Source organism: Mobula birostris, chromosome 14 (genome assembly GCF_030028105.1).
Source record: "Mobula birostris isolate sMobBir1 chromosome 14, sMobBir1.hap1, whole genome shotgun sequence".
Classification (NCBI taxonomy): domain Eukaryota; kingdom Metazoa; phylum Chordata; class Chondrichthyes; order Myliobatiformes; family Myliobatidae; genus Mobula; species Mobula birostris.
The window spans coordinates 72,456,144-72,468,641 of record NC_092383.1 but is presented as its reverse complement, the minus strand read 5'-3'; the positions used below and the strand labels follow the sequence as shown (position 1 = coordinate 72,468,641).

At 38.5% G+C, this 12,498-nt stretch overlaps 1 protein-coding gene across 5 annotated transcripts in view; it reads left to right on the top strand.

The window, feature by feature from the left end:
- The window catches only part of celsr2 (cadherin, EGF LAG seven-pass G-type receptor 2), a 363,567-nt gene that overhangs the window by 5,235 nt on the left and 345,834 nt on the right, over nt 1-12,498 (top strand). The gene's annotated exons all lie outside the window — the stretch shown is intronic.

The window sequence follows — 12,498 nt, the reverse complement described above, 5'->3', positions numbered from 1 at the left end:
ATTGTTTTGGATAAAATTATGAACAAATATAACCTTCAGACATCAATTCACATTGCGGAGAAAGTCCTGCAAATTTCATTGCATTACCAAGTATTGTATGTTTCTCTAAAACAGTATTATTTTTAATGCTACTCTTCTTGTTAAGGCACACAGAATCCAACAACATTGACATTTATATAGCACCTTCATTATAAAGTAATATCTCAAAGTAATTCACAGTTACACAATTAAAAATAAATTAATGCCTTAAACACAATGTTTAATACTAGACTGCATGCATTTAAGGTGAAAAAGGAAAAATTCAAAGGAGATGTGTGAGCAAGTGGTGGTTGTCTGGAATGCGCTGCCAGGAGTGGTGGTGGTTGTGGATATGTAGAGGCTCTTAGTAGCCACATGAATAGTAGGGATCGGAGGGATATGGGCAATGTGCATGCAAAATGGATTTAGGTGTCATTAGTGCAACATTAAGAGATGAAGGACATGTTTCTGTACAGTATTCTTTGTTCTATTGCAGCAGACTGGTTAAATAGAAATCAACTTGTCAATAACTTTTATTTATTTGGTTATAAATACTTTGCTTAAATTTTATATTCTGCCTTTGGCCATCACTGGGTGGCTTTCTGTGGTGTAGATTTTTTGTGTTGTTATTACCATTTATTAAATTGGTGGAATATAGGCCATTCAAGTCCAAGTGTAGTTTACCCTTGACTTTGAATAGACTTTTGACTGTAGTTGTACATTGTTTCTTCCATACTGTGCAGCACTCCTTGAATTGAGACAAATGATACAGCAGTTAGTTTGCTCCTTTCATTCAAGTATCACTTGTGTGGAGGGGTACACTCCTGAGTGTCTCTGCTTTTGAAATAAGTTGGTGAAATCTGGTACATTACAATCCTATCTAACAAAACAAAAATACTTCTAGACAATACCCTAGAGAGAGTATTAGAAATATATTTTGTCTGTTACATTTAAAAAAAAAACCCGGTTAAGAATAATTGTGATTAAATACAGGTCTTACATTTTTGAACAGTTAAATATTAAAATAATATATTTTAGATTACATATAAATGCAAAACCTTTAATATCTACAAATCAGTTTCTTGTAATTGTATTTTATATGATATATGAATTCCAATTATTACAATTTTTATTATAAAATTTATCAAATTTTTATCCTGAATACTGTAATGATCTCATTGCTTGTTGCTAGCACTTGTATTCCCAGTTCTTTCCTACTGGCATCTCAAAAAAGTTGCAACAGTATGTGAACTTTGCCCATTATAACCACTGTGAGTTTTTCTTCTTGAAAATTTAAGCAAGTGTATTTTGTCCTCCCTAACATGGGTTGATAAGAAGATAATATTTTGAAGTTTATAGTGTCAGGGTGAACTATTCTGTCAAAAATCAATCACAGATAGTAGTAGTGGAGATGAGGAACTTATCACGTGGGTGGACTGGCACTTCAGCAAGGATCTACTTTATTTGCCATATACATTAACATGTATTAGGAATTTGCTGTGGCCTTTTGGACGAGGCATGACATACAACAAATAAACAACAACATTTAACTAAATAATTATAATTTACAATTATAAAGAATTGTATAAAAATAAAGTTAGAGGTTAAAGGATGGCTATGAAATAAAATGTGCATAAATACACAATACCAACATGTATTTACTATGTAACCAACGTTATTACGAAGGGGTTTAAAATGCAGTACTGTGATGAGCTAACTGGAATGGTTGATCAGATTAACTAATTAGTATTCATATGTGATCATAGATATAAAGGCTTAATTTAAATTGAAAAATACTATCAATGAATATACTTCAAATGAGTAATTAGTAACCTTGGTAAACTTACATTAAAAAATAAATTAGAACCTTGAAACAATTGTTATTCCAAATTTATTTCTGTTTGCCCTTATTTAGGAGAGGATCACTTCTAAGTAAAACTGTCCCTGATGCCACCCCCTTTATGGCAAAGAAATGTTTAAAAATGTCAATTTCAATAAACTTACATAATGTATTATCATTATTACATGCTTACAAGTATCATTTGGAAATCCATTGCTTTCTGCTGGCACAGATTAGTTCTTACCTGCACCAAGGAAGGCTATTATGTCTCAGTGAAACAGTGGTAAATGTATGTATACATGTATATATACATTTATGAGAAAGGATTGTGTTGCATTTTCCCCTCATTAAAAAAACTAGTTATGATACAATTATCTGATGCAAATATTTGAGTATACTTTTGGCAACTGTGGATGGAATCTGTAAGTCCTTTTAATTGCAAGGAATTAAAAAGTTTATATTTTAATGGGTGATTGTTCATTTGATATTATATTTCAGTGAGTTTACTACTTAAGATAGTAATGACACCCACCCTTGAACATATATAATTCAAGATTACTGTGTTGGGAATGGATTTAAGTTTATCTTTGTAAATATTTGGAAATTTTCTAAAATTGTACATTCATATTTTGGCTACAGGTCTTGTTGAAAATGTCAAATTATAAGCTGTGACTTAATTCTGGTGCTATATCCTTGATGACTGACAGTCACTATTTATGTAATTAAACAGATGGTGAGCATCCATTTAAAATTGCATTTGTTACAATTAATTCAAGTCATTTAAAAGCTGTAATTAATTTTACTTTCCCCTCGCAGTGAAATTTGGACAGTAGCATGGTGAGGCAAATGTTCCATGGTCTTACAGAAAAGATACTCACGTGGGTAGAAGATTGACTGACTGCCAGGAGGCAAAGAGTGGGAATAAAAGGGGGGCTTTTCAGGTTGGCCGGTGGTAACTAATCATGTTCTGCGGGAGTCGATATTGGGACCACTTCTTTTCATGATACAGGTCAATGATTTGGGTGATGGAATTGATGGCTTTGTAGCCAAGTTTGCAACAGCTACAAAGATAGCTGGAGGGGCAGGTAGTGTTGCAGAAGCAGAGAGGCTGAAAAAGGACTTAGACATTGGGAGACTGGCAGAGAAGTGGCAGATGGAATATAGTGTAGGGAAGTGTATGATCATGTACTTTGGTAGGTGGAATAATGAGGTGGAGGATAAATGCGTGGCTGAGGAATTGGAGCAGGGGGCAGGGATTCAAGTTTTTGGATCATTGGGACCTCTTTTGGCGCAGGCGTGACCTGTAGAAAAAGGACGGGTTGCACTTGAATCCTAGGGGGACCAATATCCTGGCAGGGAGATTAGCGGGGGCTACTGAGGTGACTTTAAACTAGAATGGTTGGGGGGTGGGAATCAAATTAAAGAGGCTAGGCGTGAGGAGGTTAGTTCACTACAGGGGGATGGGAACCAGTGCAGAGAGACAGAGGGGTGTAAAGTGAGGGTAGAAACAAAAAGTACTATGGAGAAAAGTAAAGGTGGCAGGCCGACAAATCCAGGGCAAGCATTAAAAAGGGCCACTTTTCAGCATAATTGTATAAGGGCTAAGAGAGTTGTAAAAGAGCGCCTGAAGGCTTTGTGTGTCAATGCAAGGAGCATTCGGAATAAGGTGGATGAATTGAAAGTGCAGATTGTTATTAATGATTATGATATAGTTGGGATCACAGAGACATGGCTCCAGGGTGACCAGGGATGGGAGCTCAACGTACAGGGATATTCAATATTCAGGAGGGATAGACATGAAGGAAGGGGAGGTGGGGTGGCGTTGCTGGTTAAAGAAGAGATTAACGCAATAGAAAGGAAGGACATAAGCCGGGAAGATGTGGAATCGATATGGGTAGAGCTGCGTAACACTAAGGGGCAGAAGACGCTGGTGGGAGTTGTGTACAGGCCACCTAACAGTAGTAGTGAGGTCAGAGATAGTATTAAACAGGAAATTAGAAATGTGTGCAATAAAGGAACAGCAGTTATAATGGGTGACTTCAATCTACATGTAGATTGGGTGAACCAAATTGGTAAAGGTGCTGAGGAAGAGGATTTCTTGGAATGTATGTGGGATGGTTTTTTGAACCAACATGTTGAGGAACCAACTAGAGAGCAGGCTATTCTGGACTGGGTTTTGAGCAATGAGGAAGGGTTAATTAGCAATCTTGTCGTGAGAGGCCCCTTGGGTAAGAGTGACCATAATATGGTGGAATTCTTCATTAAGATGGAGAGTGACATAGTTAATTCAGAAACAAAGGACACTTAAAGGATTGACGGTGGATATGCAATGCAAGCATTTACAGGTTGCATGGATGAACTACAACAATTGTTCATTCCAGTTTGGCAAAAGAATAAATCAAGGAAGGTAGTGCACCCGTGGCTGACAAGAGAAATTAGGGATAGTATCAATTCCAAAGAAGAAGCATACAAATTAGCCAGAGAAAGTGGCTCACCTGAGGACTGGGAGAAATTCAGAGTTCAGCAGAGGAGGACAAAGGGCTTAATTAGCAAGGGGAAAAAAGATTATGAGAGAAAACTGGCAGGAAACATAAAAACGGACTGTAAAAGCTTTTATAGATATGTAAAAAGGAAAAGACTGATAAAGACAAATGTAGGTCCCCTGCAGACAGAAACAGGTGAATTGATTATGGGGAGCAAGGACATGGCAGACCAATTGAATAATTACTTTGGTTCTGTCTTCACTAAGGAGGACATAAATAATCTTCCAGAAATAGTAGGGGACAGAGGGTCCAGTGAGATGGAGGAACTGAGTGAAATACATGTTAGTAGGGAAGTGGTGTTAGGTAAATTGAAGGGATTGAAGGCAGATAAATCCCCAGGGCCAGATGGTCTGCATCCCAGGGTGCTTAAGGAAGTAGCCCAAGAAATAGTGGATGCATTAGTGATAATTTTTCAAAACTCGTTAGATTCTGGACTAGTTCCTGAGGATTGGAGGGTGGCTAATGTAACTCCACTTTTTAAAAAAGGAGGGAGAGAGAAACCGGGGAATTATAGACCGGTTAGCCTAACGTCGGTGGTGGGGAAACTGCTGGAGTCAGTTATCAAGGATGTGATAACAGCACATTTGGAAAGCGGTGAAATGATCGGACAAAGTCAGCATGGATGTGTGAAAGGAAAATCATGTCTGACGAATCTCATAGAATTTTTTGAGGATGTAACTAGTAGAGTGGATAGGGGAGAACCAGCGGATGTGGTATATTTGGATTTTAGAAGGCTTTTGACAAGGTCCCACACAGGAGATTAGTGTGCAAACTTAAAGCACATGGTATTGGGGGTAAGGTATTGGTGTGGGTGGAGAGTTGGTTAGCAGACAGGAAGCAAAGAGTGGGAATAAACGGGACCTTTTCAGAATGGCAGGCGGCGACTAGTGGGGTACCGCAAGGCTCAGTGCTGGGACCCCAGTTGTTTACAATATATATTAATGACTTGGATGAGGGAATGCAGCATCTCCAAGTTTGCGGATGACACGAAACTGGGTGTCAGTGTTAGCTGTGAGGAGGATGCTAAGAGGATGCAGGGTGACTTGGATAGGTTGGGTGAGTGGGCAAATTCATGGCAGATGCAATTTAATGTGGATAAATGTGAAGTTATCCACTTTGGTGGCAAAAATAGGAAAACAGATTATTATCTGAATGGTGGCCGATTAGGAAAAGGGGAGGTGCAACGAGACCTGGGTGTCATTATACACCAGTCATTGAAAGTGGGCATGCAGGCACAGCAGGCGGTGAAAAAGGCGAATGGTATGCTGGCATTTATAGCGAGAGGATTCGAGTACAGGAGCAGGGAGGTACTACTGCAGTTGTACAAGGCCTTGGTGAGACCACACCTGGAGTATTGTGTGCAGTTTTGGTCCCCTAATCTGAGGAAAGACATCCTTGCCATAGAGGGAGTACAAAGAAGGTTCACCAGATTGATTCCTGGGATGGCAGGACTTTCATATGAAGAAAGACTGGATGAACTGGGCTTGTACTCGTTGGAATTTAGAAGATTGAGGGGGGATCTGATTGAAACGTATAAGATCCTAAAGGGATTGGATAGGCTAGATGCAGGAAGATTGTTCCCGATGTTGGGGAAGTCCAGAACGAGGGGTCACAGTTTGAGGATAGAGGGGAAGCCTTTTAGGACCGAGATTAGGAAAAACTTCTTCACACAGAGAGTAGTGAATCTGTGGAATTCTCTGCCACAGGAACCAGTTGAGGCCAGTTCATTGGCTATATTTAAGAGGGAGTTAGATATGGCCCTTGTAGCTACGGGGGTCAGGGGGTATGGAGGGAAGGCTGGGGCGGGGTTCTGAGTTGGATGATCAGCCATGATCATAATAAATGGCGGTACAGGCTCGAAGGGCCGAATGGCCTACTCCTGCACCTATTTTCTATGTTTCTAAAAGTACAAGCTATTTTCTAAATGAGGATAAAATTCCAAAATCAGAGGTGCAAAGGAGGTGCAAAGGAGGTTCTTGTGCAGGATTCCTTAAAGGTTAACTTGCAACATAAATTAGTGGTAAGTAAGGCAAATGCAACATTAGTATTCATTTCAAGGGGACTGGAATATAAAAGCAAGGATGTGATGCTGAAGCTTTGTAAGGTGTTGGTCAGACAGCACTTGGAGTATTGTGAGGAGTCTTGGACCCATTATCTAAGAAAAGGTGCGCTGGCGTTGGAGAGGGTTCAGAGGAGGTTTGTGAGAATGGTTCCGGGAATGAAAGGGATAATGTATGAAGAATGTTTGATGGCGCTGGGCCTGTCCTCACTGCAGTTTAGTAGAATGAGGGGGGATCTCATTGAAACCTATCGAATATTGAAAGACCTAAGTAGAGTGGATATGAAGAGGATTTTCCCACAGTGGGGGAGTCTAGGACCAGAAGTCACTACCTCTGAAGAGAGGGATTTCCATTTAGAACAGAGATGAGGAGGAATTTCCTTAGCCAGAGGGCAGTGAATCTGTGGAATTCATTGCCACGGATGGCTGTGGAGGCCAAGTCATTGAGTATATGTAAAGGCAGAGGTTGATATGTTCTTGATTATTCAGGGCATCAACGGTTATATGGAGAAGGCAGGAGAGTGGTGTTAGAGGGATAATAAATCGGCCATGATGGAATGGTGGAGCAGTCTTAATGGGCAGCGTAGCATAATTCTGTTCATGTGTCTTACGGTCTTCAATATATGCTCTATTGCTGAGTATCGCCATTAAAGTTTGTGAAAGAACGTATCCTCATAGTGATATCCAAGGTCTAAAAGTTGCACCAATATGGAACTCCTTTCTGTGGAAGGTGACAATATATATCCATAAGATGGTGGATAATGTCATCAATGAGTGGCGCTCTCTGTGGTCAGTCAATCATTTTAATAAGTTGACTTTAATAAGAAGCATGACCAAACAATGTACAGTAGATTTTAAAAAGGGTTTCATTGCTCTGGAGGGATGCAGTTGCTGAGTTTATTCAAAGCTGTCGATCGATTTTTATGAATCTCAAATTTGGGAAATACGAGGACTGGGCAAGAAGGTGGGTTTGAGGGAGACTATTTGAGTTCTACTTTCATTGAAAGGTTGAGCTGGAGGACATATTACCACGCCCCCGAATTAATATTTTATGAATCATACAACCAAGGAGAACTGTCTGTGTACATGACTGAATTCTGCCCAACGTTTCCAAGCATGTATTCATTTAAGGATACTGTATTGGAAAGAAAATGTTGAGGTGAAGAATTTGATGTATTTCAGATGTTAAGAATGGATCCTATAATAGGTGTGGTGTCATGTATTGTAACTTGTTCAGCCGAACCGATGTAATGTCAGAAAGTTCATTTGCTATTCAATCATGTTATCATTAGAATATTTCTCTACATATTAAAGTGATGACTGCACACATCTTGGTTAATATATAAGGGATGGTAGAAATTCAGTCTTGTTATTTTGAGATTTTAAAATCAGTATTCTCTTATCTGTGGTTTGATTAATTCTAGATATCTCTAACCTCACTTGTACCTTGTCGTACTTTCTTTTGCAACAATGCTATTCTGTCTATGAATGTGTCTCATAGAGTTCAAGAATGCCAAGGGGAAAAATATACTAATTTAGTACTTTACAGGGCTGGTAACACCACTACCAAATAGAGGAGCCAGTATTAAGAAGCATATCACAGTCTTGCATTGCAATTGAATATTTTGGTGGACTTTTCAAAGTTAGGACAAGTTATGTATCCAACTAATTTCTGGAAAATTATAGTGCAAGTTAATGAAACAATATTAATTTAAAAAAAAAATTTGACTGCAAAATTTGACTGATTTATAGAAAATACGAACAAGGATGAGAAAGGATGTCTGTGATTGATTTAATTTGCTATTCTCTATTTTCTGCACGTGACAGAGAAAACTGCTGGAGATTAATTGGGAACAAGTTCCGCATTAACGTTTTAACTGAATTTGAACTGTAATTTTATTAAATATGACAATATCCATTAAAACGATGTTTCCTCTAATTTTATTACAGTTGCATAGACCAACCATTGATCTGAGCAGGAAATTTTTACGTGGCCTGAAAACTGCTTGGCATTTTAACAAAACAGTATATAAAGGAAAATTCCAGCTGTGCAGCATCAAAGGCTAAATGCAGGGGTGCATTTTTAGTTACTGCACAGCTGCCCATCGTAGCAGGAAAAGTGTTTGTGGAATAAAGAAAAAAATCCTTGGAAGTAAAGGGGATGGTTTAAAAAGTGAGGATATCATTTATATTTTAACTTTATTCAAAGGCATATCCCAATTAGTCCTGCTTCACCCAATTAGGAATGTAAAGAATTAGACTCGCATTTTTCCAAATTTCCAAAGAATCATCTTAAGTGTAGGAGTACAGTACTGTTGTTATTATCCCATTTATAAGTTAATAAAGGACCAGAAAACTCTGCAAAGAGCATAAAATCTTTCTTGCTCAAATTTGACTTGCTTCAATATATTCTTTGCTTTCAGTCTTATTGTTGGATGGGTCACTTGTGTTGTTGGAGCAAGCTTATTCCAGGGGAAAACCTGTCACTGCTTGTGTTCTTGGCGGCTGTCCAGAAGCTAACAATGGTGGCATTGACTGAAGTATTGGATGAATCTGTGAAGCAACTAAGTGCAACATGTTCAATAATCATTAGTTCTATAATACATGCATTATAGTTATGTTTTTTACGGTTTATAGTTCCTACTTTATAAATTGGAAAAAAAGTGACCGGTTTAATTTTAAATGCATCATGGCCTCTTTTTCTTTTCACTAATCATTTTGAAATTATGTATTTATTATCCCCTTTTCTTTCTTCTGACGGATTTGATCTAAGAGTTATAGTTTCTGTTTACATGTGCCCTTGTATATTGCCAAGTAATGAGGGAGGTGAAAGCTAAAGGTAGACTCATTTATCTTTCCTTCTGCTAATAATTCATTGAGTTTTAAATATTTCTAAAATAATCTTATATTAGAATACATGATTTTCCATTATAATCTAATAGTCTTGATTTACTGATACAAATGTTGTTAAGAAATGGTGCCACAGTTACCAAGACAATAACCAAAGAGTTGTGCCCAAGCTGTGTCCGGTTTTAGCAGCAGCTGTGCATGGGTCCTTTCGATTGAAAAACAGTTTGCCTCTTACCTCAAGCACCTGCTGGGCATATCATTGGCACAAAGGGACACTTGTCTGCTGTTCACTGTTGTTTTGTAGGGAAGGCATGCTGATTATTGAATTGACAGATAAATCACTGTGGACAGATCAATGATGCTTCATTGCAGAGTGATTGGCAGTAATTGTCTCTCTTCCCTTTTGTATCAGAGCATGAATGCCATTTTGTAGTCCTCTATTCTGCTGATTATAGCTTACAAGATGAACTCATTTTATCAAGTTGATGGTTAAGGTTTCAGGCACAAGGTTGTAATGAGTAATCATTGGATTGCATTCATGTATAGAATCATTTGGAGAATAGATGTCACAACTTGTCAAACTGTGTTTTTATGTTTAAATTAATGAAATATCACTCACTTTTCAGCCAGTTAAATTTTATTTTCAATGATTTATATGTTTTCACATTTATTTTGGTCTGTGGAATTAAATTGAACAATGGGAAAGTATTCATATTGATGACAGTTGCAAGAAAATCTGCAGATGCTGGAAATCTAAGCAACACACACACACACACACACACACACACACACACACACACACACACACACACACACACAATGTTGGAGGAACTCTGCAGGCCAAGCAGCATCTATGGAAAAGTGTAAACAGTCGACGTTTCAGTCTCAACCCAAAATGTCAGCTGTTTACTCTATTCCATAGATGCTGCCTGGCCTGCTGAATTCCTCCAGCATTTTGTGCATACTGATGACAGTGGACTTTTTTGTATCATTCCCATAAAGTTCAGAATATCAACTCTCTGAGTTGTGCACAGGCAAGAAAAAGAGGGAGAGTGACTAAATCTTCTGCAAATAATTTGGTTACAGCATATGCAAATCAGAAAATCTGTCAAAGCTAGAAATCCGGAATAAAATCTGGAAATTCTTGGGGCAGCATGTGTGAAAACAGAGAAAAAGGTCAAAGACTCTTTCTCACTGTTCCACTAGATAGTTTGCTTAATAATTGTACCTTTTGGAGAATAGAGCTAAATTGCTTTCTAAACAAAAGACCATAAGACATAGGAGCAGAATTAGGCTATTCAGCCCATCGAGTCTGTTCCGCCATTCTATCATGGCTGATTTATTGTCCATCTCAACCCCGTACTCCTGCCTTCTCCCCGTAGCCTTTGACATCCTTACTAATCAGGAATCTATCAGACACTGCTTTAAATAGCTTTACATTACTTTAACATTGCTAAAAAAAAAACAAGTGCAATGTCAACAGTTTAGGCCCATAGAAGATGGAGTTTCAGAGGGAAAGTCGGACCTTTCCTTCTATAAACTCCGACAATGTTGGAAGGTTTGCTGTTCTTGAATTTTTTTGTATGACAGAGAGGTGCCTTCAGATGGAGTTTTAATTGAAGCCCAGTTTATGTAAGTTAATGTGTAATGCTTTGAGTATTTTGAATTCTTCATCAGAGAAAGGGGGATAATGTAGGCACTGGCACTGTGGAGGCATGTGAAGTGCTATGTGATAAACATTGATAGAGAGGAAATATCAAAGAGTTTTGCATTTTCAAAAGTTGATAAATAACGAGACCTGGATAATATATAAAAGACTTATAAAAGAAGGGCAAGAGGTACCATTCTCTGAGTATCATTTTTGAAATAGCTTTGTCCACAAGCACTTTCAGCAGGCGTGGATGTGACTGAACCATCTCCTCTTGTGCTCTATATTTCTACAGTTTTTAATAAAAGAGCTGATAGCTCAAATTGTGATAAATATCAGGATTACAACTAAACTTTGAAATAAATAAATGGAAGCACAAGATCAACAATGTTGTTTATGGGTTTTCAACCTGAGTAGTTAACTGTGTTTGCATTTCACAAATTCTGCCTAATAGCTAAGTGTTTCTCGTATTTTTGCTTTAATTACAGATTTCCAGCATTTTTTATTTTCAGTTGAATTTAGAACATTATACATAGAAAATCTACAGCACATTACAGACCCTTCAGCCTACACTGTTGTGCCAGCCATGTAACCTACTCTAGAAGCTGCCTAGAATTTCCCTACCACATAACCCTCTATTTTTCTAAGCTCCATGTACCTATCTAAGAGACTCTTAAAAGACCCTATTGTATCTGCCTCACTGTGTGTACATTCCACACACCCACCACTCTGTGTTGAAAAACTTACCTCTGACATCCCCTTTGTATGTACTTCCAAGCACCTTAAAACAATGCCCCCTTGTGTTAACCATTTCAGCCCTGGGGATAAAGTTTCTGGCTAACCACACGATCAATGCCTCTTATCATCTTGTACACCAGTAGTCTTGATTTGCTTGATCCAAGCTGAGGTCTGTAGTAAAATCTGCAAAGGTGCTTCCCAGGAATCATCAAATAAAATTAACATCTAATTTCTGGAGGTGATATGACAAACATTTGTAGAAAGGTGTATTTTATTGAGCACTTTAAAGGAGAAAGATGTGGTACATGTTCAGGAAGGGGGTCGTAGCTGAAGATGCCATTATCAGTTTTGGAGCAAAGAAAATCGGAGTTGTGTGAGATGCCAGAATCGCCTCCTATCCGCTGCATTGCAGTTTCCATACAACACAGAGAAGCATCTTGTGAAGAACGGGGTTGAAAGGGAAAATAAATCAGTCACGATCAAATGGCTGAGCAGACTCCATGGCCTGTATGGCCTAATTCTGTTCCTATGTGGTGTTATGGAGGAGGTTCAGGAGACTGGGAAAGATAACGGGAAACAGACATTCAAAGGCAACGATCAGAACAGAGAGCAATGCTCTATCTGGTGTCAGCGTGGGCCAGCAAAGACAGGGTTCATGAGCAATCATCGTATGACACTGAGTACAGAAATGGAAAGAACAAGTTCTGGATGGATGAGCACAGATTTAGATTAAGAGCAAAGTGGAAGGTCAGCCAGGTGACTATCAGAACAGTTGCCTCTCTAGGTTACGTTCATTGCTATC